Below are 26,319 nucleotides of genomic sequence, written 5' to 3' on the forward strand. Positions count from 1 at the left end.
TCTAACTTAACTAGGGGTACCAACAAGGTTAAGATAAATAGGAACGTAGAGAGGAAAACTAAGGTTCTCTAGTTCTAACTTGGGTAAGCTATGTCTTATACTATTTAACTGGGGACATTACTTAAGGAAAGACATCAGTAGAGGATGCTTCCTGTAGTAACCACGTCCTACTTGCCCTACAAACGGGAGGTAGACTATAGAGGATTCAACGAGGCTATAAGAGTCACCCTCGTGAGCTACCACCGATCTGGAATGCAGGATGCATCCACAAGTAACCAGAGTCTAAGCACCATGCTTATATTACAATTACTACTTTACTCTTCCCGGATAAAGAATGAAGCACTCAAACAACCTATGAACCTGATGAATAATATAAACAAGAAGATTACTTGAATTAGACGTTGATTACCAAAGAAATTTCAGAGGCAAGCTCAAATAGAACTTAGATCCACCAAGGTTTATAAGACTAGATCCTATGGAGGACTAATGTTCTCTTGATAGCTGGCTCTAATACTAGAGATATGAATTAGGGTTTTTGGATCTGCTGAGGGAGGGGGTAGGAGCTGATATATATAGGCTAGAGCATCAATTATGAGTCCTCATATCAAACCGACTTAAATAAACGACGAAGATTGGATCTTAATGGCGGTAGGAAATCGACTTTCAAAGCAGAGGCTGACTAGTGGGACCCACAGGCCGACCGACCTATAGGTGGGGCCGGCTGGCCCCACATGGCAGTTCCTTGGGGTCTGCTTCGGTGGAGAGCCTCCTCGAGTCTTCTAGAATCTTTCCACACTATTTACGTGGCAGTTCCTTTGACGAATAGGTCCCCCTTGATGGTTTTCTGGATAAACCCTGCTGAAAACATAGATTCATCAAAACTCATGGAATTTATTAGTTTAAACCCCTATACCTATGTTTGATGATGGAATTAAGTATAAATTTAGGTTATGTTGACGGTTTATAATTGGTGTTATTGACTATCAATAAGCACCCCTAAGCTTAACCTTTGCCAGTCCTTGAGCAGAGCTAAACTCAGCAATGGATCAGGAGTTTCTACAATGCTTTCATGCCTCAAAAGTACACACGCGTTCAATCAAAAATTCTCCTCTGGATTAGAATGAACTGATCTGACTTTCAAACTTACCCATATTACCTTCAACCATGGGGCTTCTTAACCTTCACTTGGGTCTTGAGCAATTGAAAGACAGAACGATCAAGTCAAGCACTATGTCTTAAGTTTTTTGTTTCACTATTATTCCAGAGTTTTTATAAGTTTTCAAAATAAAACTCAGAGATTCCATTGTATGACACTCTCAAGTCTCTCAATATATGTGGTATTTGTGGATCCTCACCAAGGCAATAAAGATGTTATGCCTTTTCTCTTCCTACTCCTAAGGCTTATGTGGAGTTCATAGGTAGGGAGAAAGCTAAAGCATACTTGCAATGCATATATTGTAAAGTCAAACAATGGATCTAAAGAGAGTTGAGTCATACAATTAAATCAAGATGTGCATGTGTGTGGATATATGGTGGATATAAATGGAGGCTAACCTAATTCTACTTTGCTCCTTGAAAACATATCTCTCTCTTGAAACTTAGAAATATTTTTGCGAGAGAACAGGGGCTATCTTATTCATCTAGCTTTCTTCTCTCTCTTTTTAGGTGGGCATCTGAGTACCTATTGTTTTTAATATCTCGGACACTTGACCATTTTTTTCTCAACTCTTTTTTTTCTTTTCTTTTTTACTTTTGAATAACTTTTGCATAGCCCCATGTCTTTTTCTGCAACAAAACTTTGAAAGAATATCAATAAGAACCTGGAGCATTTATTTGGTGGATGGAAAATCTAACAAGCATGTTTTTGGGTTCACTCCCAGTGTAGGAGTAGAACATGTTTGGATGGATCTAGATGGAAGGCATGTTTTGCGTACTCCTAGTGTAGGAGCAACAAGTATATGTGGTGTGTACGTGATCTTAATTTTAATAGCGTGACAAACCTCTCATAAGGGTCAATAAAGCTTGACAAAACTCAATGCAAAAGCAAGCAATATATACGTGGAAGTTTTTCTAGCCTAAATAACATGTATGACTCTGGTGGGAATTCAAGCTTTGTCTTATAGGAACTCATCATATAACATTTTTGTGTTTTTCAAAAGATAAATCTCCGCAACTTTAGTGTCACTTGGAATAAGATAAACAGCAGCTCAGACCATCTCATATCATATCCGTCAATCACCTTGACTTAGATCAAACATATGTTATCCATGAGTTTCAAGTTCAGAGTAAATCCTTATATCGAAACAATCTTATCCAAGACTTGGGAGAATTCAATGCTGAAAACTAGGTACTTAAAAGGAATTACAACAGAGCAACTATTCATCATTTCCATTTTAAGAGATTATTCTGAGTTCTCTTTATTTTATTCAACTCTTAAAAATAAATTAAAACAAACTAGACACACTTTTTTATTTTATTTTCAATTTTACTTGATCACACATTATTAGTATAGATGACTAATGTAAAGATAATTTTTTATTTTGTTTTTCATTCATCATTTTTAACTATTAAAAAGAAACTAAAATTAAAACAAAAAGGGGGGAAGAATACTTACCTGGATACACGAGAGTGCTTCTTCCCCAAGCTAGCTCTTTTGGTAAGGGTTTGATATTGTAAGTCCTTCAAACCAGACTTCTCCTTGTGAAGTTCATTGATCAAGTACCTTGATTTACTCTGAAGATGAGAATTCTTGAGGTGGTGCCTCAATGGTGATGTCACTTTCTTCAGTCAAACCTGTTTTGGTTTTGAGTTTGGATTTTAGTTTGATAGGTTTAGAACACTTGTAGAAATTACAGAGTCGACTGTCTTTCCCTTACACTTTGTTTGAAGTGTGTCCTGCTCATAAGACAAGGTAGAGATCAAGTGCATAGGCTCTATTGGTGGGAAAACACCAACAGAACCAAAAGCTTTATTTGTTCTTCTCTAACCTTAGACACATGGGACAAGATGAAGTTGATGTTATGCACTTTGTTTAATTGTAACATGGGTGGTAAGATCAGAAGATTGAGCATGAATATAGCATTTAAGTACATTTGGCCAAAAGGGTTAAATTGCTTAACCTACTGAAGGATTGTCTTTTTCTACATAATGTATCAATCTTTATATGATTATGACTATCATCTTCTAGAGATACAATGTGCACTTTTTAACTCATTTGGTTAAGACTATGAGATCAAGAAAGTGGTGCTAGGAACAAGATTAACATGTTGAGTTAATCAGGTTGAATCAAGTAATGGAGTTGTAACCCAAACATGTTTGTTTCTTATTTGTGTGCCTACCAGAATCAAGAAAAGCTTTTTAAATAATGACCAATTACCTTAGGATGTTATCTTTGTCATTAAAGCATGAAGACACCATATGATGAAGGGTAGATGACTCGTAATGGTCCTTCCCTTTTGCTTGAAGTTTTCCTTACTCGGCTGCTCTCGCATCTTAAGTGTATTCATGAGCTTCTTGTTTCCTAGATCACACCTTTTCTTTCTCATCCTTTTGTCATGTCATCTTTTTGCTTCTTTGATCTTGCCACTTCGTTGGCCCTTTCACCTCACCCTTTATTTTATGCACTCGTCTTCTTCCTATTTGTTCCATAGCTGTAGTGGTGGTTGGGTTTGTAGATTCATACCAAACCATGAACATGCATAGCTCATATTCATTCATCCAGTTCTTCCATCCATCATGAATGAGCTGTGTCTTCTTTGCACAATATTATTGGAGTTCATTATGTGCCTGGCTTCATATCCGATTTGAATTCATCTTGTGACTTACCAATATTGATGTGAGAGTTTCCTTTAGGGGTTAGTCCACAAAATATCTAGTGCCTACTAAAGCATACTATTGGCTCAAAAATCAACCTAGACACCACATCTAATTTGATTTAGGAAGGCATTTTAACATAAGCACCACGCTTAATTTAAAAGCCTTTAGAAGTAAAATCAGCACACCTTTTGGTTCAAGAATCAAACTATACATCGTGTCTAATTTAATTCAGGAAAATAGTTTAAACTAAGTACCATGCCTAATTTAGAAGATGTAAGATCATACTCCAAACCTTAAGCATACTATAGTAAACAAAGGTAGCACGAAAGCATTATAGAGATTTATTCAAATAGAGATGAAAGAGAATGATTGTTATTTAGCAAATTGAGCATGGCTTAAAGGTAGAGACAACCAAGATAAATTAGCAACATGGCATAAGATTTTTCAGAGAAGTTCATCCCCAGACTTGAATTTTGCAAGGCAAAATCAAGTTTGGATGGATGTGATTCAATGTTGCATGATGATTGGTTGGACATACCTTGAGTCATCATCGTTCATCCTTTTTGCTTCAAACCTAGAATGGTTAGTGTCAATAATACCTGAAGGAATATTTTCACAATTATGTTTCTATGCTCATTTCACAAGGGTATCACAGCAAAAGGTGAAAACTCATATTAGATCCCGAAAGTGCTTATTTTAGGATAGAAGCTTGTCCTTGGGAAACATTCGAATCGTGTTTCTAATTGGTGAAGTGGTATCCCCTCCAACACCAACCTTTGGGTGCCTATCTCAAGATTCATGCCAATGAGATTTGCAATATTTATGATAAACATATGCATCTACAACCACCCTTTCAAAGTCTTTATGAATAGAAAGTATGAGGGGGTTGAAGATCTCGTGTGTGGCAATGTTGGAAACACCGATTGATTTAGGAGATTTCTCATGTGAGCATGGATTTGATGAGGTGTTCATGAAATAACTTCCATGCTCATCGATGTCATCTTCCTTTTCAAGCTTCAGGGGTGTTTCTTCATGAATGTCTATAGGCGAAAACATTGTCTCCATCATTCCATGCTATGACATTCATTAGACATTTTATTGTCTAAGATTTCTCATGGGTTGGTGGCTCTCAGGTTGATCTTGTCTAAGGCCTCCTCCAAACTTGGATGAGTCTTGTTTATTAAAGAGATTGATTTAAGCTCACCATTTGGATCTAAGCCAAGTTTGGATTCTACCTATAAGGCTTCATCCTTATACATCCATTCTTTAGCAACGATATATAAGTTCTTAATACATTCTAGCCATTGTTGTTGCTCTTCTTGGTCATCCTTGTGGCCTTCATGACTCCTATACTTTGGGTATCTTGGTGGATTTCTAGGATCATCATGAGTTTCAGGAGAAAGAGCATAAGAGGAATCATCGATGTTAAAGATGGGTTTGAATGAGACATCTAATGTGGGCATATAAGGGGAGAAGATAGGAATTGCTTCTAAATGACTTGGCTCTCCTTCTATGGGTTCATTAGACATGCCATCATTGAATTCTTCCCAATGTTCTATATGGGAATAAGGACGCTTTTTAAGAGATCCCTTCTTGAAAGGATTTGAATTATATTCACTCAAAGGTCTCTTGTGAAACCGATAGTTTAAGCTTTTTCCAAAATCATCAAAAAAATCATCCTCACAAGAAATTTCAAAATGTTGAATTTCCTTTTCCTTTGGAGGATTTGGATTTTGGGGTATAGATGGTTCGGGATTTATAGCTAAACCTTGGTATTGAAGTGGTTGTGATTCGACTATCAAAACTTTCTCTTCTTGTTCGGGAGATGATTTCTTCTCTTCTTCGAGGAGTTTATTATGATTGCTAGTGCTGGGAGTTTTTCCACTAATCTTATCAAGCATAGACCTTGCTTTACTAGCAGACATATGGAGGAAAGCTCCTCTAGAGGCTGCATCAAGGGATTACATGGAATCCTTGCTAAGACCCATGTAAAAATATTGAAGGAGCATTGGGTCTAGAATAGCAAGGTTCGGCCCAGTGATGATGAGGTCATTAAAACAATCCCATGATGTGCCAAGAGATTCCTTTTCTAGTTGTCTAAAATTTAGAACATCTTTTCAAAGGCTAACCACTTTAGAGATGGGAAAGAAACATAAACAAAATTTAGAACATAGTATTTCCCAATCTCCTTACATACTTCCTATAGTTTGATTGTACCATTGTTTAGCTCTTCCCATCAAAGAGAATGGAAACAACTTCCATCTTAAGGTTTTGTCAGACATGTCAGCGATACGCAAGCATGCACAGATCTATTCAAACTCTTGTAGGCGTGAGTATGGGTTTTCGTTGCCTTCCCTCGAGAAGGATTGATCCCAAATCAGTTTTATAAAATATGGGCATAGCTCATAACCAGGTGTAAGGATAGGCTCTATAGATTTTGGTGGCTCTAGGAGCATGCTCGTAGGTGCAACATATAGGTAGATAGGAGTGGAATCCATGATAAAAAGGAAAATAATAAAAGAAAGAAGATAAAAGATAAGAGATTAAGCTAGACTCGTAGTTAATTCAGCAACCGTTTCCCCGGCAACGGCGTTAGAAAGCTTGTTGGCATATTTAACGCACATAGATAAATCTGCAAGCGTATGGATACTGCTGTAGCTTTCACCCAGAGGTATTCCAAGTATCGCATCCATAGAAAAATATGTGAGACTAACTACGATCTAACTTAACTAGGGGTAGCAACAAGGTTAAGATAAATAGGAGCATAGAGAGGAAAACTAAAGTTCTCTAGTTCTGGCTTGGGTAAGCTATGTCTTCTACTATTCAACTGGGGATATTACTTAAGGAAAGACACCAGCAGAGGATGCTTCCCATAGTAACCACGTCCTACTTGCCCTATAAACGGGAGGTGGACTACAAAGGATTCAACGAGGTTATAAGAGTCACCCTCGTGAGCTACCAATGATCCAAAATGCAGGATGCATCCACAAGTAACTAGAGTCTAAGCACCACGCTTATACTAGAATTACTACTTTACTCTTCCTAGATAAAGAATAAAGCACTCAAACAAGTTGTGAACCTGATGAATAATATAAACAAGAAGCTTACTTGAATTAGAAGTTGATTACCAAAGAAATCTCAGAGGCAAGCTCAGATAGAACTTGGATTCACCAAGGTACAAGCCGTAGAGAGAGCACTGATAGGCCAACACCTCCTCTAAACTCTTCCCTCACTCTCCATCTCACTATTTCTATTTATAAGACTTGATCCTATGGAGGACAAATCTTATCTTGATAGCTGGCTCTAATCCCAGAGATATGAATTAGGGTTTCCAGATCTGCTGAGGGAGGGGGTAGGGGCTAATATATATAGGCTGAAGCATCAATCCTGAGCCCTCGGATCAAACCGACTTAAATAAATGGCGAAGATTGGATCTCAATGGCGGTGGGAAACCAACTTTCAAAGCGGAGGCTGACTGGTGGGACCCATAGGCTAGCCGACCTATAGGAGGGGTCGGCTGGCCCCACATGGCAGCCCCTCAAGGTCTGCTTCGGTGGAGAGCCTCCTAGAATCTTTTCACGCTGTTTATGTGGCCAAATTTTGTAATTTTCTTTGATGAATAGGTCCCCCTTGATGGTTTTATGGATAAACCCTGCTAAAAACATAGATTCATCAAAACTCATGGAATTTATTAGTTTAAACCCCTATATATATGTTTGATGATGGAATTAAGTACAAATGTAGGTTATTTTGATGGTTTATAATTGGTGTTAGTGACCGTCAACACTACTACAGCAAACTAGGAACAAAATAAGTAGAAACATAATATTGAAATAGCACAAAGTCAAAATATAGAGGGATACAATGGTTTACCAGCCTCTAGACGGTGAATTCAGAATCCTGAGCAATAGCGCAACTCTACTTGAATCTTGCTAGCTGGCCTATATTAGAACTTGAAGAATTGGAGATCTATTCTATTCTCTAGAAACCCTATTTTTTATCCTTCTTGACTTAATGATTAGGGTTATTCCTTGGGGTGATAGGGGCTGATATATATAGGGGGTAGCGCCAGTTCTAGACCCTCGGATCAAACCGACTTAAAAGAACAATGGAGATGCAAACCCTAAGACGGTGGAGAACTGATGAAGGAAGATGAGGTTGACTGGTGGGCCCCCTAGGCTGGCCAGCGTGCACCTATCATCCCCTCATGGTCTTCTTCAATGGGATGTCTTCTGGTGCCTTTTGGATTCTTCTAGACTTGTTTTCATCATGGATAAGCGTGATTAAATCTGACAATTGGGTCCACCTTGATAGTTTTCTAAATAAACCCTGCTGAAAACACAGATTCATTAAAACTCGTGGAATTTGTCAGTTTAAACCCCTAAACCTATGTTGGTGATCATTTTCATGCATTTATACAAGTTATGTTGGCGGTTTGTGATGGATGATAACTACCGTCAACAAACTCCCCCATGCTTAACCTTTGCTTGTCCCTGAGCAATGCTAAACTCAGCAATGGATCAGGAGTTGCATCAATGTTTTCACTCCTCAAAAGTACATATGCGTTCAAACAAGAATTCTTCTCTAGATTGGAATAAACTAATCTGACTTTCAAACTTACCCATATTACCTTCAACCATGGTGCTTCTCAGCGTTCACTTGGGTCTTGAGCAATTGAAAGACAGAACAATCAAGTCAAGCACTATGTCTCAAGTTCTTTGCTCAACCATTATTCTAGAGTTTTTATAAATTTTCAAAATAAAACTCAGAGATTCCATTATATGATACTCTCAAGTCTCTCAATATATCTGGTATTTGTGGATCCTCACCAAGGCAATAATGATGTTATGCCTTTCTCTTCCTACAAGTAAAGCTTATGTGGAGCTCGTAGGAGTGGAAAAAGCATGAAAGAGCATACTTGCTATGCATATATTGTAAAGTCAAACCTCAGATCTAAAGCGAGTTAAGTCATACAATCAAATCAAGATGTGCATGTGTCTGGAATATGATGGATATATATATGGTGGCTACCCTAATTCTATTATGCTCCTTGAAAACTTATCTCTCTTTTGGAACTTGGAAACATTTGCAAGGAAACATGGGCTATCTTATTCATTTCTCTTTTTTTCAGGCGGAAGTATCCATTGTCTTAGATATCTCAGACACTTATCCATTTTTAATACTTTCTTCTCTTCTCTTCTTTCTTTTTTTATGAATAACTTTTGCATAGCCCATGGCTCTTCTCTGCAATAAAACTTTTGAGAGACAGCAACAAGAACTTGGAGCATTTATTTGGTGGATGGAAAATCTATCAAACATATTTTTTGTGTTTACTTCTAGTGTAGGAGTGAACATTTTTTGGTGGATCTAAATGGAGTGTAGGAGTAGTGCATATGTGGGTGGTGTGTACGTGATCTTGATTTTAAGAGCATGACAAACCTCTCATAAGAGTCAACAAAGCTTCACTAAACTCAATGTAAAACAAATAGCATATGTGAGTGGAAGTTTTCCTAGCCTAAAATAGTATGTTTGGGTCTGGTAGGAATTCAAGCTTTGTTATACAGGAACTCGTCATTTAGCATTTTTTATGCTTTTCAAAAGATAAATCTCTAGAATTTTAGTGTCACTTGGAACAAGATAAATAGTAGCTTAGACCTTCTCATATCATACCCGTCAATTACCTAGACTTAGATCAAGCATATGCTACCCACAAATTTCAAGTTCAGAGCAAATTCTTAAATCAAATAAATTTTATCAAAAAGTTAGGAGAATTCAAGACTGAAAACTAAGTACTTGGAAGGAATTATAACAGAGCAACTATTCATCATTTCCATTATGAAAGATCATCTTCAAAGTTCTTTTTTTATTTAGCTCTTAAAGATCAAATTTTAAAGCAAACTTTATACACTCTTTTTATTTATTTTTCATTTTTTAGATCATACCTTACTAATATATATCTATAGACAAATTTTTATCTTGTTTCTAATTATGCATTTTTAATAATTATATATAGCAAATATAAAAACAAACTCGAAAATAAAGAAAAAAATGAAGTACTAGAAAAAAACTTACCTTAGATAAATAGGGGATGCCCTCCCCCAAGCTAGGTGTTGCTGCAGACATTTAGTACGGCGAGTCGATGTTGAGATTCTAGAACAAGTAGTTCCAGTTCTTGTTCTATTGCTGCTGGTTTTGCTGGATGTTGGTGATGGCGCCTCCTGTTTCTGCCTGCCATTGAATATGCTGATGCAAGGTGTTGTGTATGTCTTGTTATGTTTCTTCAATGGTGGTTAGCTAGGTGTCGAGGCGAGAATGATCCATCTACTGATCAGGGTAGCCATGGGTAGAGAAAGACATATGTCATCCCTGGTGGCCACTAGAAACTTCTTCATAGTGTTGCTGCTGGTAGTTGCCGATGTTTCTGTGGTGCCATTGCTCGCTTGCACCTTGTTGCCAAGAGCCTTCAGAGTGATGTAGGGATGGTTGATGCCAACCAGCTTGCTTAGACTGGTACATCCGAGAAGACCCCGGTTGCTCCTAGCCCGTATATCCGGTGTACGCCGGTCCTTCTGGAATAGGGTCATTGCCACGATATCGAGGCTACAAATTATGAGTCAACCTCTCAAAAGCACTTCTACGAGGTGCTGCCTCCTTAACCTATAGGTCAAAAGTGAAAGAATTCATAGTATACAAACTAAGATCCCAGTTAGGTAACGAAATCTCATTTGTATACCCGAGATACATCATGACGAGCTGTCCATGTTTCCTCTTTTCAACATATGGGCATGGCAAAAGTAATCATAATCAAGGTACCAGCGGTTCATGTCAATGTAGAAATTGAAGCATTACTCAACAAACCCAAATTTCAAGCAATGCGAGTGACCAAAGAGGTACACTCAACATCACCCATGAGATAAAAAACGTCCTTCCATTAGTTCATCATGAATTTAACGGGTGAGACTTTCTTTCTCTTCACCATAGCATAAATTAACTTAAGATCATCAACCCTCACAGTGCGAAAGTCAGGTCTAGGAAATAAAGAAAAACCTATCCACTTATGCATAAACTGTAGTCTAGGGTGATGGATATCATTAGTACGAGGACGGTACATCGCCCTGAGGTTTTCTTGAAATTTCTCTCCAGAATTTCATTGCAGAGCAGAGTCTACATTAACTACGCACTGTGAATTAAATCCTAGAAGCAAACTAATCTGCTTCTAGGGAATATAAATTCTTTTACAAATAGTCTAAATTTAACTTTAGTGTCAGTGAGTTGCAAAGTGCATAGAAATTCCGATGTTAAGAGTTTAGACCCTTGCTCATTAATATTCCAAAGGCTTTCCCAACCAATAGTTCTAAAAATGAAATCAAATTCAACGTCCATACTTGTGGCCTGGAGAAGAGCAGGATCATATGCAGATGTGTGTATGAACCTTCTGGTCTTCAACTCCTTGAAGACATCCTTCTCTCGCTTGTTCCACAACTTGAGGTGCTTCTCCTCCAACAAGATGTTCCTTTCAACTGATGTCGACTGAGGCGGTTCTCTGACTGCAGGGGGTGGTATGTTGATTTGCATGTCGGCGTTCGCCCTGGAAGAAGAGCTTCTCATAGAATGGCATGACCCTGAGCGCATGAGCTTGTCCTTGAACTTGTTCAATATCCTGCACAAAGTCAACAGACAACAAAACTCATGTAACGGATTAGGAAATAAAATATTAGTGGTTAGCCATCCAAAAGTTAGCCGTTCAAGGGTTTGTCATTCTTGATTGCCTAATGAATTTTCTAATCAGAATTTTGACAGAATTTCTACCCTCAATCTTTCTCACTTTTTCTAATCTCAGCAGCACTTCTACTAAGTGGATTTCCAAACTATGAACTTGGAATTTGAATTTTTGAATTCAGAGGCTTGTTTGTAGTTGTGTTTGAGGCCGAGAGAAGCCAAGAAGGATGACCATTTATAGGAGGTGCAGCAGCAGGCCGACCGGCCTAGTGGTGGGGCCGATCGGCCCCACATGGGGCCCACTTGGCCTCATCCCCCACCAGATGGTGCATTGCTTCGTGCTTATGCAAAATTCGATGGCCGTCAGCGCTCTTTCAGTGGAGATACGACCTGAATAGTGCAAGGTGCTTGGTGGTGGTTGAGTGGGTCCCAGGTGTCTCCTGTGGGTTCTGGTTTCCTATATTTCTACCATATACACATGTATATATATGCAATGCAAAAATATTTTATGATACTATGAAATATAGGAGGATGAATGGATGGTATTTTTAATTTTTTACGCCTCCATGGTAGATATCCTTATGAGTTTTTATGCTTCATAAAAATTATTTACATGGGGCTTTGAAATTTATAATGCCATGATGAGAATTCTTATTTTATTTTTCTAATGCAATTATTGAAAAATAAATATGCCAAAGTAAGAAGCAATGTAAAAAGTAAACATGGATAACTACCGATTTACCTCCCGGCAAGGGTTCTGGATTTTGAGTCCGCCGAACTGGACTTGACCGAAGAAGTCCTTCATTCTTTGGGTCCATCCGTCGGTCTCAGAGATGGAGACCTTGATGGTTGCACCTACTTCTCTTGCCACTCCAATTTAGAGCATTCTTCCAGTCTTGGCTTGAAGGTGTATCGCTCTTTCTTCCCATTGATGTGAAATCGGATTTCTCCATCTCTGACATCAATGTGTGCATTTGTAGTGCTTAGGAAGGGTCTCCCAAGTATGGGGGGTGTCTTCTTGTCATCCTTAATGTCAAGTACTACAAAATCTACCGGAACAAAGAAGTTTCTTATTTTTACTAGAATATTTTTGGCAATTCCTGCAGGGTAGTAGATCAATTGGTCGGCTAGTTGTAGACACATTGATGTTGGCATGGGTGTTGAATAGTTGAGCTTGTCGAAAACCTTCTTGGGCATGACACTTACGCTGGCGCCAAGATCGCATAGTGCATTTTCAAAATTCTTGTTTTCAATCGAATAGTCAATAGTCGGGCATCCTGGATCCTTCTTCTTCACAGGTGATGTGTTCAGGATGGCCGCACTATACTCCTCCGTTAACTTGATTACCTTAGTGGTGGGCAGTGGTCTCTTGTTGTTCATAATGTCTCTGAGGTACTTCGCATAGGAAGGTACCTATATGGCATCTAGCAGAGGAATATTGATATATAACTTTTGAATTACCTCTACAAACTTACCAAACTACTCATCCACTTTGGCTTTTCAATTTCTATGTGGAAACGGTAAGAGGTTGGTGTCATGAAAATCTTACATCATTTCCTATTCTGGTCGCTCAACTTATTTGACTTCATCATCCTTCTTCTCTTCTTGTACTGCTGCTGGTGTCTTACCTATCCTTGTTAGATATGGCGGATCACATGTAGACTTGCCACCTCTTGTGGTTATGGCGTTAGCCTTTTCAAGGTTAGTGGCAAAAAGGCAGAGCAGCGTCTAGCTGAGCTAATTGTGATTCTATCTTTTTATTATAGCTAAGTTGGTCTTTTATAGTAGAAGAAAAACTTTTCATTTTAATGTTTATGTTTTCTAGGACCTTATCATTAGAAGCAAGCTTCTTAGAAATATTCTCATTAATCTTAGCCTATTCTAAGATCAAATATCTCAAGGATGGTTGGTTAGGACTAGAAGAATTATAGTAATTACTTGGGTACTTACCTTGGTAATTTGACCGTTGTTGTTGCTGTCTCTATCCTTGTCTTTGTTGTTGTGGACCGGGACTATTGATGACAATGTTCGCATCCACTTCATACTCGGGGAAATCAATCCCCAAATATTCTCCACATGTGTTTTGGAAATTGTAAGCATCTGGAATAGCTTGATGATCTTTCTTGTAATTGGCTTGTTGTTCAAGCCAATTCATCAATACGTCCATCTCGGTTGAAAGTGCACATACCTCTTCTGGTAATTCTTCGCTCTTATTGCATATTTGAATGTTGCCTTGAGACCAACCTTGATTAGAGTCTATCTTTTCCATAAGAGTTTCAGCTTTTCCAATGGTGAGTGACATAAATAGTCCTCTAGCAGTTGCATCAAGTTGTTCACGAGCTTTCTAAATTAATCCATGGTAGAAGCCTTGCATGAGCAACCAATCTTCCATTCCATGATGAGGACAATCTAAAATGTATTCTTGAAAACATTCCCATGCCTCTAGAATGGTTTCTCCTTTCTGCTGTTGGAAGTTGGAATTTTTTCCTCTTAAGGCATTGGTCTTCCCTATAGGGAAAAACTTTGCTAGAAAGGCCTTCGAACATCTTGCCCATGTGTTGATATTATCTTTGTTGGTGTAAAACCACTGCTTCGCCCTTCCCACTAATGAGAATGGAAATAGGCGGAGTAGTACGATGACTTGAGCAACGTCCTTAATGACAATTGTGTTGTTGATCTCTAGAAAATTTTGAAGGTTAGCACTAGCATCTTCGTATGCCTTTTTGCTGAATGGGGTAACTTGCCCCATGTTGATGAGGTTTGGCTTGTGTTGATATTTCTTAATGACAATTGGAGGATTCCGCAAGCGCACAGAACTATCGTGTAGCACTTCGCTCAGTGAGTACCATGTGTCAAATTTATATTTTTCCCACAGGAAGGCGGAAGGCTAGAATTTATAAGTGGACTAGGATTTGCTATAAGAAGGCTTGAGTTAATCCTAGGTAGGTGAATGATAGTGAAGGATGAGTGTGAACTACCTATACTAACTACTAAATACAAGCTAACCAGAGATAGCTAGGTGGGAGAGCGAGCGATATATCTTTCTAGTAACTAAGGGTAAACAAATAGCTAGGAGAAATGCGATAGTACTTCAGGGCACAGCCCGCCTACCAACTAGGAGAGTTAAATAGACAAGGTCTGCCATGAACCCTACGATTTAATAACTAGACCTATCGTGGTGGAATACAGAGGATGGACAAGAATGTCACCACTTGTCACCTACCACAATCTATCAGGAGGCCTAACCATATCCATAGGTAATCTATAGCCTAAGCACCACGCTTAATCTACATGCTTACTACTTCGATCCGAGCTTCGATGAAATGAGATCAATCTACAGGCTTACTCCACTCTTGCTCTACTCTACTACTAGACTACTACTCTATAGCTATAGCTAAGCTAGAAAGCTAAGAGAAGCTTGGAGAGCATGGAAATGAATGGGGCCCTTCTCCACCGACCTCCACACCCTCTATTTATAGTGTAGAGAGGCATAGGGGGTACTTGAAGGCAGTGGCAAGGTTAGTGGCCACCCTAAGGCATTGGGCGATGGTAGTAGGGCGCCGGCCAGCCCTCTGATGCACTGCCTTAGCATCCAAGGGTGCTGGTTGCTCCTCTAAGACGGTTGTGAAGACATCATGTGGTCAAACTCGGATGGTTGGTTGGTTGGTAAGTCAGTTGGAGGCTCCCAAGTGTATGACAATGGGCCCATGAATCCACTGTGAACAAATGTTGTCCGTTGATCAGTCCGCCTTGAATGGAAGCTTGTGATTGGCTTAGGAGCAGCTCCCATGGACCGGTGATGTGGCAGGTGCCAAGGTGGACTGGGCGGCACCCATGTGGGGCCGGCTGGTGCTGGCCTATGGGCCTAGGGCCACCTGCCACGTCCACTTGCTCCATATGTCCATATTTGTCACCTTTTTGGCCAAACTTTGGGATATTTCCTACATACAAATAATTCTACAAGCACAAGTAGAACTAGGTGAAATTTAAACATAATTCTTCATAAGTGATGATGATTTACTTCACTTTACCATGCTTTTGTGTGAAATGTTGATGGTCAAAACGGGTGTTAGTGACCGTCAACATGCTCCCCCAAGCTACCCCTTTGCTATCCTCAACAAAGATGCGGATTTAGCATGGAATAGGTTGTTGGATCAGGAGTTGCTACTATGTACCGCCCTACAAAGACTTTTATACAAACAAATACTATCTCTTGAGTTGAACATTAGCACTTAGAAATTTCACCATCAGTCTTAGCAATGTGGGACTTATAGCTTTCACCTTGATACAAGAAGTTGCAAGAATGTGTAGCTAGTTAGATATTTTTGCCTACTTTGGTTTAGCTCAAACTTCCTGGAGGTTTTCACATGATTTGAAAAGAAAACTTGCCTAAGTTCCTTAGATGGTACACTCAAGTCACTCAATGGTATTTGAAATCCTACCAAGGCCATGAATTTTAGCCTTAATTTCTATCCTAAAGCTTATGTGGAGCTCAATGTAGGGATAAAAGCATAGCTTACTTGAATTGAATCTACCGCTAAGCCAAACACTTGGATCACAAGGAGCAACAAATCATACAAATTGATCAATAGGTGCATGTGTGGGGTATATTTGGTGGAAGTGATACTCCTTTGAGAAGTTTTCCTTCTCTTGCTTCTTTTTGAGAGGGCATGGCTACTTTTTTTTTCTCTATCTCTTTTTTTGAACACTAGAGCTTTTTGCTCTTTTATTCTCTCTCATTTTTTTTTCTGTAGCCCATGCTCTCTTTTGATGTAAGATAGCATAGAGAGGTAACTTTAATTCTCATAGAGCAATAATGAATGGAATGCATATATGGATGCATATCCCTAGTGTAGGAATAACATAAATATGTGGGTGTACGTGATCTTGATCAAAAAGCATGAAAAGTTTCTCTACTCAAATCAACAAGGCTTGGAAAAGCTCAAAACAAACAAGCAACTTTTATTGTCACTTTATCATGTATGAATGATATTTATTTGGCTCTGGTAGGAATTTATCACCATTGAGGAACTTCTAGCAAGATAGTTTAGCATTTTGCAAAACAAAACTCCAGGTTGTCTTTTCTATTTCTCAGATAGGTTCAAAGATTTACTCTAATCATGGCATACAACATATCTCACAAAAGCCTATTCTTGGTTCTAGCATTTGCAACCCACGAAAGCATTCAACTTAAGATGAACTCTAAGTTTATCATGATCAAAACTTAAGAAGTTCAAGGTTGTATCTCAAGATTTTGCAAAGTATCACAAAACAACTATCCATCATCTCTAAATAATTTATCATCATTTTATTAGAGCAGAGTTTCTCTCAAAATAATTTAAAGGCACTCCTCTCTACATTCTATGATCATGAATATTAAAATATAAAGCAAACATGAATGCAAAGAGAGGGTTTAAGATTTTCATACCTGAGCGGGAGAGATGTCTTCCCCAAGCTTGCCTTTTGCATAGGTTGGAATGTCTTCTAGTGGTTCTTTTGATTCTTTCTTTATTGACTAACTAATACTACTAGAATGCATAAATAACTAGCTAAACCTATAACTACTAGATAACTTATTCAGCAGGGATGCTACTAAATTTTATTCATTATTACTAAATATTTTTTCATATGTGTTGCTTTAAATGCATATCTATCCTATCAGGCATTAGTTACTATAAACTTTATTTATTAACATAAAGGAGCTAAATGCAACTAACCTATCATGCAATGTAAAGCAACTTTATTGGAAATCTAAATGAGATGCAACTAATGAAATGCGGTAAATAAATGCAAGGAATAGTAAACTTACCTTTTTGTTGGGCTCAAGGTCATTCGTCCTTGGGCGGAGGTGTTTCCTCTTGTTCCACCTCAGAGGCCTTGTCAGGATCAGGATAAGGGGATGACGAGTTTGAGGACGGATCCTTCTTTTTACACCATGTCTTTCTATTCTTCTTCTTCTTGATAGGTTTCTCTGGTTCTTCAATCGACTTTGGTTTCTTCATCTTGATTCTCTTCGGATGCTTCTTCTTTTCCTGTTTCTCATCAAAGAGGGGCTGTCTAGAGGCAAAAGCAAATATTTCTTTTCTTCCAGCAAAGTGGAATTGGATTTGCCCAGAAGCCACATATATGCAAGCATTTGCAGTGTTAAGGAAAGGACGACCAAGGATTAAAGGTGTATCCTCGGCGTTGCCCATGTCTAAGATTAGAAAATCTATAGGAATATAAGCACTCCTAACTTTAATTAATAAATTAGTGGCTACTCCCTTGAGATAACCGGTGGATTGATCGACTAGCTGTAAGTAAACCGAGGTTGATGCGAGGGGAGTATAAAACAATATATCATAAGTTTCCTTACACATGATGCTAATACTAGAGCCTAGATCACAAATGGCATTATGAAAAGTATGGGGACCTATGGAGCAAGTAATGATTGGGTTCCCAGGATCACCTTTCTTAATAGGAAATCCCCAACCATTCTCAGAGAAGTCATACCATGCCGTGACAAGGTTGGTTGTCTCCTAATTCCCTCAGGTTTGCCAGGAATTCTAGCTTTTTCATAGGATGGGATAGCAGCTGCAATTTAAGCTAATTGGGTTTCTATCATCTTATTGAAACTAAGTGGATTCTTTAAGACAGAAGAAAACTCATCCAATTTAGCATTTATATTTTCCAACATCTTGTCATGAGCATGCAACTTTTTATTTATACTATTAGTCATTCTACTTTGACCATAAACAAGATCTTTCTGGAAAGCATAGCTACTATTACCTTGATTATTCAAATGAGAAGAAGAGTAATAATTGTTACCCCCCTGATTGTTGGAGCACTGATTCTAGCCTTGATGTTGTAGACGAAACCCGTTATCTTTGTTGACGAAGTTGAGGTCCTCTTGGTTTTTGGGGCAGGAATTGCCCAAATGTCCAACATCTCCACAGACTTCACAAGTCATGTGGGAATCCATGGCTTTGAGTGACTCTTAGGCACTCACCTTCTCATAATGTTCCACTCGCTCCGTGAGTAGATCTATCTTAGCTGCAAGCACATCAATTTCTTTAATTGAATGCATACCATGTTTATGGGGTTGGAGTCGATTGTCGCTCCATCCTTGGTTGGAGACCATCTTCTCGATTAGTGTCTTTGCATCTGCAACACTTAGTGAAAAGAATGCATCACCAGCAGTAGCATCTAAATGGCTCCTATCTAACAACACTAATCCATGGTAGAAGTTCTGGATCAAAAGCCAGTCTTCCATGCCATGGTGTGGGCATGCAGAGACATACTCTTGCATTCGTTCCCAAGCCTCGGGAATCGATTCATCTACTAGTTATTGAAAACTAGAGATTTTATTGCGAAGAGCATTAGTCTTCCCCATGGGGAAAAACTTAACTAGGAAAGCATTGGAACACTTGTCCCATGTATCTATAGCATTGCGGTTAGAATAAAACCATTGCTTAGCCTTTCCTAACAAAGAGAAGGGGAAAAGACAAAGACATATAGCCTCTTGGCTCACTCCCTTAATGGTGAATGTGCTACAAATCTCCAAGAAATGTTGGAGGTGAGCATTTGCATCCTCATGGGCTTTCCCACAGAATGGACTAGATTGAACCATCGTAATTAACGCTGGCTTAAGCTCAAAGTTAGTGTCCCCATTGATAACATTGGGTCCGATGGCTACATTAGCATCCGAGGGTGCAGAAAAATCACGAATGGACTTATCGCCCATGATCGTGTAGGGTAGTGATAGGATATGAGGAAAAAAGGATAAACTAACTAGGATAACTAACAAGAACCTAGCTAACAAATTCAGCCTTATAAATTTGATGCCAGTTGCCTTCCTCAGCAATAGCGCCAAAAATGCTTGTTGATATTTCTTAATGACTATTGGAGGATTCAGCAAGCACATAGAACTATCGTGTAGCACTTCGCTCGGTGAGTACCGAGTGTCGAATTTATATTTTTCCCATAGGAAGGTGGAAGGCTAGAATTTATAAGTGGACTACGATTTGCTAGAGGAAGGCTTGAGTTAATCCTAGGTAGGTGAACAATAGTGAAGGATGAGTATGAACTACCTATACTAACTACTAAATACAAGCTAATCAGAGATAGCTAGGTGGGAGAGCGAATGATATATATTTCTAGTAACTAAGGGTAAACAAATAGCTAGGAGAAATGCAATAGTACTTTGGGGCACAGCCCGCCTACCAACTAGGAGAGTTAAATAGACAAGGTCTGCCATGAGCCCTATGATTTAATACCTAGACCTATTGTGGTGGAATACAGAGGATGGACAAGAATGTCACCACTTGCCACCTACCACAATCTATCTGGAGGCCTAGCCATATCCACAAGTAATCTATAGCCTAAGCACCACGCTTAATCTATAGGCTTACTACTTTGATTCGAGCTTCATTGAAATGAGATCAAAGCACTCTAACCAGACGGTGGAACTAGAACTAACAAAATACTACTAATGATAAGATAACCTATGATACTAATGCCAAACAACAAGCACCTAAGCTCACTAATGATGAACACTAATGACTAAGTACTTAAAGTAAAACAAGCAATACTAGAATAAAGTACTAAAATAAATACTAAATAAAGTAATACAGAAATAAAAGAATTACAAAGGAGCTACACCAAACCTAGAAGACTCTTCCAGACTCCAAGAAGTTCCGCTCTTGCTCTACTCCACTACTAGACTACTACTCTATAGCTAAAGCTAAGCTAGAAAGCTAAGAGAAGCTTGGAGAGCTTGGAAATGAATGGGGCCATCTCCATCGAGCTCCACACCCTCTATTTATAATATATATAGAGGCATGGGGGGTACTTGTAGGTAGTGGCAAGGTCGGTGGACACCCTTTGGGCATTGAGCGACGGTAGTAGGGCGTCGACCGGCCCTTGGATGCACCGCCTTAGCATCCAAGGGTGTTGGTTGCTCCTCCAAGGCAGTTGTGAAGATAGCGCATGGTGAAACTCAGACGGTAGGTCAGTTGGTAAGTCGGTTAGAGGCACGCAAGTGTATGACTATGGGCCCATGAATCCACCATGAACAAATCTTGTCCGTTGATCAAACCGCCTTGAATGGAAGCTTGTGATTGGCTTAGGAGCAACTCCCACGAATCGGTGACATGGCAGGTGCCAAGGTGGCATCGGGCGAGGCCCATGTGAGGCTAGCCAGTGCTGGCCTATGGGCCCAAGGCCACCAGCCACGTCCACTTGCTCCATATGTCCATATTTGTCACCTTTTTGGCCAAACTTTGGTATATTTCCTGCATACAAATAATTCTACAAGCACAAGTGGAACTAGGTGAAATTTAAACATAATTCTTCACATGTGATGATGATTTACCTCACTTTACCATGCTTTTTGGTGACATGTTGATGGTCAAAATGGGTGTTAGTGACCGTTAACAACTTGAGCTCAAACTAAGGTTGTTGGTTTTGACCGTGACACTTGGGGACATCGACAAGCGCAAGTGTACATGGAGGAGTGACCATGTTGACCGAGTCAAGACGGCGGTCGAGCAAGTCGATTGGAGGCTCTAGAAGACTTGGTGGTCAGGTGGTCTAGGATGGGGGTGACACGTGTCGAGTTGCAGGGGACGCGTATGGAGTAGACTACTCACGAGCGGTTTGGTGGGTTGAGCCTTAAAACCACCAGGTGCATGGTTTCACGGGTTTGTCCTCAAAATTCGGGTAGAGGTTTCAAGGAGGAACGGGAGTGGTACGTGGTGAAGTCATTGAGGTTGTGTCAAGGCAAAGCAAATCTATGAAGGAAGCGTGGTCGTCTGATCGACAAAAAAAGAGTTGGACCAAAACACCCTCGGATCAAGTGGTTCCTCTCAAAATATATAGGGGCAAAGGGGTATGTGGAATAACCTCTAAATATGAGAGGGGATGCCCCCAACCCCTTCACCTCTCTCATTTTTGTTTTTCATTTTTACCTAGGTTTTTCCTCCCCTTAGTATTCTTGAGAGAGGTCCACAACTAAAATTCATGGTTGTGTATTCTGAGATTTTTGGAGTGGGAAAGGAGGCCAGAATCCTCCCTATGTCCTTCGGGTTTCTTCAATTGTGCCTGTGATTTTTGTCTCAATGTGTTCTTGGTTTTTCCCCTTTTTGTTCTTGGCTACGATATGATTTTCCTAGAGTTTGGGTCAGATTTCTTGGGTAGCTTCTCTGTTCATCGCTCGTGTGGAGGTCGAGCACAGGGTAGTCCTAGTCGTGCCCAATGGCAGTGCTACCAATGCCAAGCGCTTTGGCGCTGTGCGTGCTCACCTGAGTGGCACTCGTTGTGGGGCTCATGACTGCTCGCTCGTCCAGAGACTTAGTACGCCCGTTCTTCGTTCATACATAGCTTCACACCATTCTTGCTTTGGAGATTTGTTGCTCATCGTGTGGTGGTGCTAGGGGATTGGTTCAGTATCACAGGTGAAAGGTCCTAAATGGCTAGGGGGTGAATAAGCCTTAAAAATCTCTACAAATACACTAGAGCAAAGGGTTAGAAACCTAAATGGCAAAATGCAATTTTACTCTAGCTCTACAAGGGTTGCAAGCCACCTATTCCAACAATTCTAGTTATCTATGATCTCTATGTCAAGCAAAGGCTAAGTCACTCCAAGCTAAGTTAGTGGGCTCTCAAAGACTATACGAAAGAGCCTCACAAACCACACTACTCAACAAACAAGCTAGCTCTCAAAACTAATTACACCAAAGGGCTTAGCTACACTAGAATGTAAATACAAGAGAGTGTGTAGGAAGATTATACCGACGTGGCAAGAGAGATGAACCAATCACAATATTAATACCAAGTCAATCACTGGGAGAAATCCAATCACAATCTGACACCAAATTTTTCTCCTGAGGTTCACATGCTTGCCGGCACGCTAGTCCCTGTTGTGTCGACCAACACTTGGTGGTTCAGCGGCTAATAGGTGTTTCATAAACCTAGCCCAACACTTGGGTGCCACAAGAATCTACCCACAAGTGAGGTAACTCAATGACACTAGCAATTTACTAGAGTTACCTTTCAGCTCTCTACCGGGGAAGGTACAAGACACCTCTATGTGGCAGAACCGCCCGAAATAACATGCTTTTAGAGGCGCTCATCTTCCACTAGACACTAAGCACCTCAAAAGTGGACTACATTGGACGGTTCCATCGAGCACACCCCAAGGGAGAACTTGAAACAATCCATGTTTTACATCTAGAATCCAATAATGAGTATGAGCTTACAATACTTAGTCCATTTCATACAACAAGAGTTCTTGGAAATTATTTATTACAATACCGGAGTTCAGAGTGCAATAATTAAACAACGAAATGAAAATAAACATCTAGTGGAAACAATACAAGGATCCATCTATGCCCACCAGAAGAATCCTCCACACAAGAGCTACTCCTCAAGCTGCACCTACAACAGGGGTAAAATAAACCCTCAGTACACAATGTACTCGCAAGACTTACTCGACTAGTGATAAATAGTTTCCTGACTCTCAAGGATATGATAGGCAATATGGGTTTGCTATTTTCTTTTTGTTTATGGAAAGCATTACTAATAGTTCATCCTTATAGTCTACTTTTATTAGCAGTCATGATTACTTCATTAACTAACCATTCTAGGTAAGCACATGTTCTACTTTCAAGCAAGGGTTAAGTAATCAGAACCATTTCACCATCTTTCATCTTCCAGTTCTTACTACGGTGCTAGACCATAGCTAAGTCGTATTGTCTCATAGAAACAGTGATTCATGAACCAATGTATCCCAGCTAGGTACCCTAAAACACACCCCATTTGTAGCCCAGGCACAAACAAGACCAACCCATTCCACTCCTATCACGGGGTCCAGGTCCCCGTCCAAACTTGGACTATAACACCCCAAGTGTTTGGCTTCCACATTTGCACTTGCATTTCATGAACATGAGCATCATGCATCCATTCATGAGCTTGTATTACCTAAAACATGTTTTTGAAACATTGCAACGTATCGTTATATTTCATGTGTGTTGTCTTTATGAAATGAATAGTGTGCAACACCCAAGTGCAACATGTGCAACTCACTTTAGTGAAACATGGTTAGTTAGTACTATGCAACAAGATCATGAAACATGACTATGAAACAAATGTAACATTTCATTGGTTTTTCATTGTTTCAGTACATACAATGCTTGATTCTTGTGTGACCAATGTGTGGTGTGGTTAATAATTCTCTTAAACAACTTAGTGACTGTCGATGCGGGACCCATGGGGTTTCCCATGGAGAAGAGAGAAGAAGACCTAGTCCAACTAGGATTCCCTACATGTAATCCTACTAGGACTAGTTACACGTAATCCTACACTTAACCGATAGAACTCGCAACCACAACATACCTCACAACACAACAAATAGCACAGGGCGCAATATACTATCCACACCAGACTGGACGTAGGGCGCCATGACTTTCCGGCGTGCCAAACCAGTATAAATTGTTGTCTCCCTGCGTTTACCATCGAGTTCCTGCAAACGCCGATACCCCTCCGAACAAATCACCATCCCGGGTACCCCATGACGGGTTGCCGGTGGTAAAACATCAACAGCTGGCATGCCAGGTAGGGGCTCTTGGTGCTTTGCGTTCGAGAGCTCGGTGGACCTTAAGATCAAGATTTGTCACGATTCTTGTCGGCCCCGTCGACAACTCACTGCGGTTTTCGTCGACAACTCGCTACAACTCTCGTCGACATGGACGATAACATCCGCACAGGATCCCAACTCCAGCAGCCGGTCAACAAGCACTGCCACTGAAGACTACAAGTGATCAAGCAACATGCAAGTCAGAGCTTTCCCTAGAACAAGTCATCCAAGCCAGATAGCAAGCAAGCCAAGACCGACTACTCGGCCGAGGAGTCCGAGTACTCAGAAACAATTTAAGCGAAAGGAACACACGACCTCCGCAAACAACTCAGATATGATATCCGACTACGGTGACCAGCTACTAGGCTGAATGGCACACCAATCAACTACCCGACTATGGTGGTCAACAACTCTGCCATGAACCAAGCTAAGTGACGCTTTAATTTTTTACATTCTAGATATTATTCGTATGCCTCTGTGGCCATATCATCTTCCCTTAACGGTTGTTAATTTCCTCGGATAGTAAGCTTTAATTCATGAAGCTTGTTTTCTTGAATGGATGGTCACGTCAATGAACCTCTGAACCATACGGATGGTCACATCAAAGAACCTCTGAACCATATGGGTGGTCACGTCAATGGACCTCTGAACCATACGCGAGATTCAAGTGCTTAAACATAACATGCTACTACCCAGGAAATTAACCGACCTAGCAAGGGAAGACACAAAAAATCATCATGTGAGCAAACATAGTGCTCTACAATCATCATGCGAGCAAACATAGTGCTCTAAGTCTTCTCTTAACGGTCGCTAAAGTCCTCAGGTAGAACATGCCTTAATCCGTGAAGCTTGTCTACTCATACGGATGGTCACGTCAAAGAACCTCTGAACCATACGCGAGATTCAAGTGCTTAAACATAACAGGACACTACCTAAGGAATTTGCATGGCCTAGCAAGAGCAAGATGCGAAAAAAGTTTATATGCATTTTATGATGCCGGGGCCCGCCCCTGATTAATTATTCAAATATGGGACATGCTCCCGACTTCATATCCGGAATGTCATTTACAACATATTTTTATGTTTAACATGCAGGGGAGCTACATCTGTACCATGAGATCAGGAAAAACACGCTCCTGAGAGCTAGTCCAGAAACAACCTGGTTTGATCAAAAAAGAACCCCGACAAGGTGCGGCAAGAACCAAGACAAGCGCTTAAAAAGAACCCAGATCGATCAGAAAACAACCCCGAAGAGGTGCTACAAGTACCAAGACAAATTCAGAAAGAACCCGGATCGATCAGAAAATAACCCCGAAGAGGTGCTGCAAATACCAAGACAAATTCAGAAAGAACCCGGATCGATCAGAAAACAACCCCAAAGAGGTGCTGCAAATACCAAGACAAATTCAGAAAGAACCCGGATCGATCAGAAAACAACCCCGAAGAGGTACTGCAAATACCAAGACAAATTCAGAAAGAACCCGGATTGATCAGAAAACAACCCGGATAAGGTACATACAAGTTCAGAAAGAACCTGGACGAAGTGCAAACAACCTGGAAGAGGTACATCAAGAACCAAAGAAGTCTAGAAACGACCTGGATGAATAAAACAACTCGGAAGAGCATCACGGCTTAGTCAAACACTAAGCTCGAGGGCTCGACATTCGCTTCAACTACGCCCGGAGCTCGAATTCAAGGATGAAAGACCAAGAATACAAGTACTCAAGACTACAACAAAGACAACACATCAAGACCCTTCATCCGATACATAACCCCAAAAATTTTTGAAGACAAGAATCTAGACCCTCCAACTTTTGCAAGCAAAAGCAAGAGGCTCGGGGGCTACACTCAGTGAGTGCAATTTTTACGAAAAATTGCACCCACCGAAAAAGAACTCGTAGCAACCAAGAAGACTAAAGGGACCCTCTGGCTTCTTGTCCCAACAAGCAAGAGGCTCGGGGGCTGCACTCACTGAGTGCACTTTTTTCAGCAAAAGTGCACATTAGTCAGAAGAAGAATCAAAGAAGACCATCTCAAGGTTTCACTTCAGAAGAACCTGGAACAGATTTACAACAACTCAACGAAGACCAAGAAGAACAAGAAGGCTTCCGAAGCTCATCCATGAGATGCTCGGGGGCTTGTCGATGCGGGACCCATGGGGTTTCCCACGGA

At 40.2% G+C, this 26,319-nt stretch overlaps 2 non-coding genes across 2 annotated transcripts; both read left to right on the forward strand.

Moving 5' to 3' along the window:
- The first annotated feature begins 13,926 nt into the window (after window positions 1-13,926).
- LOC136514692 (small nucleolar RNA R71) lies at window positions 13,927-14,033 on the forward strand. The gene has a single exon (XR_010773831.1). It is a non-coding gene; the product is annotated as a small nucleolar RNA R71 (small nucleolar RNA).
- Window positions 14,034-18,785: 4,752 nt separating this feature from the next.
- LOC136514590 (small nucleolar RNA R71) lies at window positions 18,786-18,894 on the forward strand. The gene has a single exon (XR_010773745.1). It is a non-coding gene; the product is annotated as a small nucleolar RNA R71 (small nucleolar RNA).
- Window positions 18,895-26,319: the final 7,425 nt, after the last annotated feature.

The sequence above is a fragment of the Miscanthus floridulus genome, chromosome 16, assembly GCF_019320115.1.
Source record: "Miscanthus floridulus cultivar M001 chromosome 16, ASM1932011v1, whole genome shotgun sequence".
NCBI classification, from domain to species: Eukaryota; Viridiplantae; Streptophyta; class Magnoliopsida; order Poales; family Poaceae; genus Miscanthus; species Miscanthus floridulus.